Below are 6,000 nucleotides of genomic sequence, written 5' to 3' on the forward strand. Positions count from 1 at the left end.
CCTTCTCAGGAAGACTTATTTTCCTCTGACACATCCTCTGTTAGTCTACTTCTCATTAGCAGGGGCAATAAACAAGTAATTGAATGAGGAAAAAAATGATAATGAGTCACAATTGCAAGACATTCCCCCGGATTCACTAATCCTCCGTGTAAGACTTAATAAGTCTTACTCGGAGGCTGCAGTTGAACGGTTTGACGTCAGCATGCCATGAATATGCATGAGGGCACGCTGACTCAACTGTAAGTCTTACACAGACCGTGTAAGAAAGCAGGGGGCGTGTCCAACTGCCGAGCAGTCTAAATGTCCATGCCCCAGCAAGTGTTTTAAAACTAAACAAAGCACACACACAAGAGCGAGTCCGCTCAAATGTCCCTGCACCCAACACCACACTCCCTGATATTGTAAACCCCTATCACAGTTCTAAAATGCAAAACAATAAATATATTTTTTTAAATCCCCAAAATAGCTGCCCGTATTTGCGCGTGTGTGCCCATTGCTTAGCTAGAGTTAGCAATTCTGACATGGAAGAGAATAAGAAAGAATGTTTATGCAAATCACACCAAACAGCAATAGCGTAATGGTAGAGCATTCGCACAAATAAAAGGCATTTATGGTTTGAGTCCCACCACTCCCCTTTGTATTTGTTTTTTAAATCAGTATATGAAATAATACCTGACAAATATGTTTAAACATTACTAAAAAGCAGTGAAATGGCCAATGTATCAGCGAACTAAATAAATATTTTAAAGGATCCTGATATAAAATTGCCTGCAGTTAAGCAGGGCTTCACCCAGCGCAATAGAGTTGCCCATAGTTTAATAGCACTTTACCTAGCACAATAGAGTTGCCCATTGTTTCATAGTGCTTTACCCAGTGCAATAGAGTTGCCCATAGTTCAATGGCACTTTACCCAGCGCAATGTGTTTGTGTGGACCTGCGCGCCGTGCCACCAGGGCACCGTAGGGCACCGAGGAACAATGTAGAGCAAAGTTGCTTAAATGCAGCCACACCTCCTAGCCTGTCTGGATAGTATGAAAATAAAATGAATAACAAGATTCGAACCCAGGACTCTTTGCATCAGAAGCAAAGTATAGAACCACTAAGCCATGACAATACAGGGAACAAAGCCACTATTAACATTCATATACTTACGAATTTTAGTTTAACCATTACTAAGCAGGTCTGCAGTCAGCCGAGAATTTTACAAAATGGCCAATCACAAAAAAGTGCGAGAAATGCGGCATATTTAAGCCCCACAGGTGGGAATACATGCCATAACTGATTGTAGCTCACATCTGCAGTTAGAATGTCTGGTGTCAGAGAGGGAACACGCTTCCGAGCGCAACATTGGGGCATTGAGGAGTCCAAATACATGGTTTGGCTCCTTGTCCACCATCACGAGTCAAGACTCCTGCAGGGCCAGTTCCAAGGGATGGAGTACAAGGCAGAGGCTTGGAACTGGTTAGCTCGTGACCTCACCAGTGCCACAGACGTTCCTTAGACTGGTGAGCAGGTCCGTCACCACTATGCAGACCTGAACAGATGAAAGACCACCTGAATCAATGGATACAGGAGGCCCATGGGATGCGGTATGCCCCATAACTGAGTATGTAGCCATGGAATGCAGTATGTAAGAATTGATAATGGAGTATGTATAATGGATAGGTATGTCTCAATATCCCTTCATTTACTTTACAGCTGCAGGTGACCATGCTATGAATCAGCAAGGCTATGCTGATAGGCTGCTAAGGCTGCGCCACCAGGCAGGTTAGTGATTATTCTGCATGTATTGTTATATAAAATATGGGAGAGAACATGAAAGAAAGTGCTGTAGTCCAATAATACAGCCATAAAATTGCCTGAATAAGTCCTCTGCATGTACTGTCAGATAAAAATGTCAGAGAGGCAGAAAAAGAGTGTAGAAAACCATTAAGAAAGGTAACATATGTGTGGAATAATATCTCTGCAGGCACTGTTATATAAAATAAGTGAGTGAGCCTGAAAAAAGATTGTTCTAACCTATTAATAAAGGTATAATATGTCTTGAACATGTCTACCATATACACCGTTAAAACAAATAAAGGAGTGAGCCTGTGGAAAAGTGTGTAATGTCATTAATAAAGGTCTAAAACCCAGAGTGTGTCTGTGTCACAGAGTCTGAAATGCTGTTGTACCCTTGCAGTATACAAAGAGTACTGTTTGAAAAGGTGCTGGCAACCCAGAGTTGTGCAGTCCCATATAAAGTGGGTGATGGAAGTACTAGTAGCTGTGAAACATATATACAGTTCACAACAGGCAGTTACTGGCTGGCATGAATAAGTAAACCTGGCACATGTGTAGCATGTTATTTTTTCCCCAGAAATGTGAGTGTGTGTTAAGAAATGCAGGGTTCTGTACAAATCGAAGTGAAAATGCCATGTGAAAACATCCCAGATATGTAGATAAAGAAATATAAATGCAATCAAGAAATATGTAGCAGTAACATCTGCATCCTGGACAGTTAGTATGTCAGATATAGGTCAGGCATATATTGAACTAGCCAAACCCAGTACACAACCTAATGTATGGTGGCAAGTGTAATAATACAGGTAGGGGATATACACTTGCAGTCACTAGGAATGTAGTGTAGACTAAAAGGTCATTATAAGATGTTAACTGAGGTTTTTATACACCCTACTGTATGTGCATAAACCATGCAATTCCACACCTCAATGGGTATGTGTAATCTTAAATATTTGTTGGGACATATGTCCTATTGTTCTATAAATATTTGCATTCACATTGATGCATGTGCCCTGTTTAAACACCACGATCATGGTGACCTGTTGCTACTAAACATCCCTGCATGCTGTTGGAATAACCACTGTGGTTCAATATATGCATGTGTTATGCTTGCTGTTCAACTGTTGTACCCTTGGTGTGTTGGGTTAATGGGAATATTATTGCATGCTGTTACAACTAATCTGGAATGCTGTTTTGCTTATGTTGTAATTAAACACACCTAAGCACAGAACATATGGGAAGGACGGTCCCAGCGGACCCACCTGTCCCTCCTCAGCCGGCGAGTGCACCTGGCACCAGCAGGTTCGTTGCCCAGCCTGGGATCCCCTTCTCCATTGGTCCTGTGCCACCTTCAGGTGGAAGCACTGCAGGGGATAGGGGCTCATCCCCCCGTGCAAGCGTGGGCAGAGAAGGGCCACCTGTCACCCTTCAAAGGGTCCAGGCCATGGTGCGTAGGGAGATCCAGCATTCAGTCACTGATCCCCTACACCAGCTTGAGGCGAGCGTGGCGTGTCTCATGGGTGAGCCTGCCCATCCTACGCAGCCCCCAGCACAGCCACCCTCGGGGCTGTGAAGGTTCAGTGGTGACTGCCCATGGGTGGGGATCTCAGTTCCTCTGTTACCATCTGTGGGCTCATGGGCTTGTGATTTCCAAACATCCGACCCCGTCAATTGTGTCACCCACCCCATGTGTCATACACCGCCCCTGTATGCGTTTTTTCTGTCTTGTCTGTTTACCTTCCCAACCTACCTCCCTGGACATACCTACTTCCTCTACCTCACTTCCCACTCTCACCTGAAAAAAAAAAATAAAGGGCAATCTGTACCCACAAAAAAATTACGCCCCATACATAGCTGCCCATTTCGCACACATGTCCATCGGACAAAAATTTAAGCTGATAATTAGAATTGGCAGTACAACATACTTTGTTGTCCTCACCCCTCTCCCAGGGGTGGAAGGTTTCAAATTTCACTCCAAATTCATTGCATATGCACAGCTGTTGCTGTTAAAGAAATGGGCAGCTATGGACCTTCCCTACAACCATCCTGCACATCCTGAGCTTGTTTACCTACTGTGTGTCCCTCTTTGTGCCCCCTTTTTCATCACTTTCCTATCTCCCCATTTTCTTTTCTTTAAAAGAAATTAGCACAGAGGTTAGCGGGAGTAAGCACTTTTAAGCAGTAGTTAGCGGGTTTGCACCAGTGTTTGCATGTGTGCGCTTAACTAAGCATCGCGCAAACCCGCGCAAACCCGCGCAAACCCGCTTACAACTGCTTAAAAGTGCCTTAGTCACTCTATGGCAGGGCCCTTGTACTGCTCAGCAGCAAAATAAAATACCCCTGTCAGTCTCGAATCCCAGACCTTGGACTCACAAGACTGCATGAAGTACCACTAAGCCACGGCAGATATACAATAATGTGGTGCTGAAAGAAATATATCATGCATTACAATGAGTGAATGCAAAGTGTGAATAGGAATGGGATAACACAAATCTTGTTCTGTGGCCCTTAACCAGCAAGTGTTGTGGAATTGCATGACATGACTGTGAAAAGAGAACCAGCCATGCTAGTAGGGAATAATGTTACAGTAGCACCTTACAACCCCACACAGTATCAGAGCAGGATAAACACTGGCATATTTGAATAGGTCAGAGGCCAGACCTCCCAACTGTGACAGATTTACAGGGATGTCCCTGATTTGCAAACAAATGTTAGCTGTACCCCTCTGACTCCCTGTGAAATGTACTAAAAGTAGGCAGAAAGGTGGGGAATCTCACTTAATGAAAAATGTCAATAAATGAGTGTAGACACTGCTTGCACATCAGAAAAGGTGTAGTAATACATATGCTCTGAATCCCCCAAAGTCTCAACAGCAAAATATCTGAAATATATCACAGGGGTATCCCAGTAATATGTACCTTTCCCTGAGGCTGTTCAAATATTTACCTGAGAGGATCTGAGGCCTGGAAGTGTCAGAAACACACAGGCATATCAGCTTGTTTGCTGTTATACACTGAGCAAATAGCTGTAGAATGAATTCCACAAGAATGACCATATGTAGGAGTACACCACAGAAATATCAAAGGATGTAGCCATGTACTGCTAGCAACCACCTGTGACAATGCCATTGTTCAGGTGCTGAAAAGACTGGTGTGGTGCACAGTCAAAGGATATTAGGCTAACCTCTGTCTACCATCTGGATATGTCCACGGGTGGGAGCTACTGAGACAGACTACTAGCCTTTATAGACTAACAGGTACACAGCAACTCTGCATGTTCAGCAAGATAAACAGCACACGATAATAAATAATGCTCTCCACAGTTCTGCACCCCTACCCAAAAGTAACATATACCTGTGTAGTCAGGCACACCCACTGGTGTAGGTAGGCATACACAGTACTGAAATATGTCCAGTTGTCCTGAGCAGACTGTGCTAATGTCAACACAAACAAACCACAAACTGTTCAGAAGTGAGTAACGTACTCATGACAGTATAGCAGTTCACAAACAGTGCATGTGCCTGATATTCATAATTGGTAGTACAACATACTTAGTTGTCCTCACCCCTCTCTCAGGGGTGGAAGGTTTCAAATTTCACTCCTAATGTATTGCATATGCACAGCTGTTGCTGGTAAAGAAACGGGCAGCTATGGACCTTCCCCACACCCATCCTGTACATCCCGAGCTGGTTTCCCTACTGTCTTCCCCTCTTTGTGCACCCTTTATCACCACATTCCTATCTCCCCATTTACTTTCCTGTCAAAGAAATGAGCGTGGGGGTTAGCGAGAGTAAGCACTTGTAAACAGTATTAAGCGGGTTTGCACCAGTGTGCGCATATGTGAGCTTACCTAAGCGTCGCTAAGCATCGCACAAACCCACGCAAACCTGCTTACAACTGCTTAAAAGTACCTTAGTCACTGTGTATGACAGGACCCTTCTACTGCTCAGCAGCAAAATAAAATACCCTTGTCAGTCTCAAACCCCACACCTAGGACTCACCAGTCTGCATGAAGTACCACTAAGCCACAGCTGATATACAATAACTTGGTGCTGTAAGAAATATATCATGCATTACAATGAGTGAATGTAAAGGGAAAATAGGAAAGCCATAGGAACACATTGCAATAACTACTGTTGTATGCCAGTTAATTCTCTAATTCAAAAAGAAAGTACATACTCCCATGTATCCAGTGTTAGCATTAGGAGGTGTGAGTAAA

Source organism: Protopterus annectens, chromosome 6.part0 (genome assembly GCF_019279795.1).
Source record: "Protopterus annectens isolate FY-2018-M chromosome 6.part0, PAN1.0, whole genome shotgun sequence".
Taxonomy (NCBI): Eukaryota; Metazoa; Chordata; order Ceratodontiformes; family Protopteridae; genus Protopterus; species Protopterus annectens.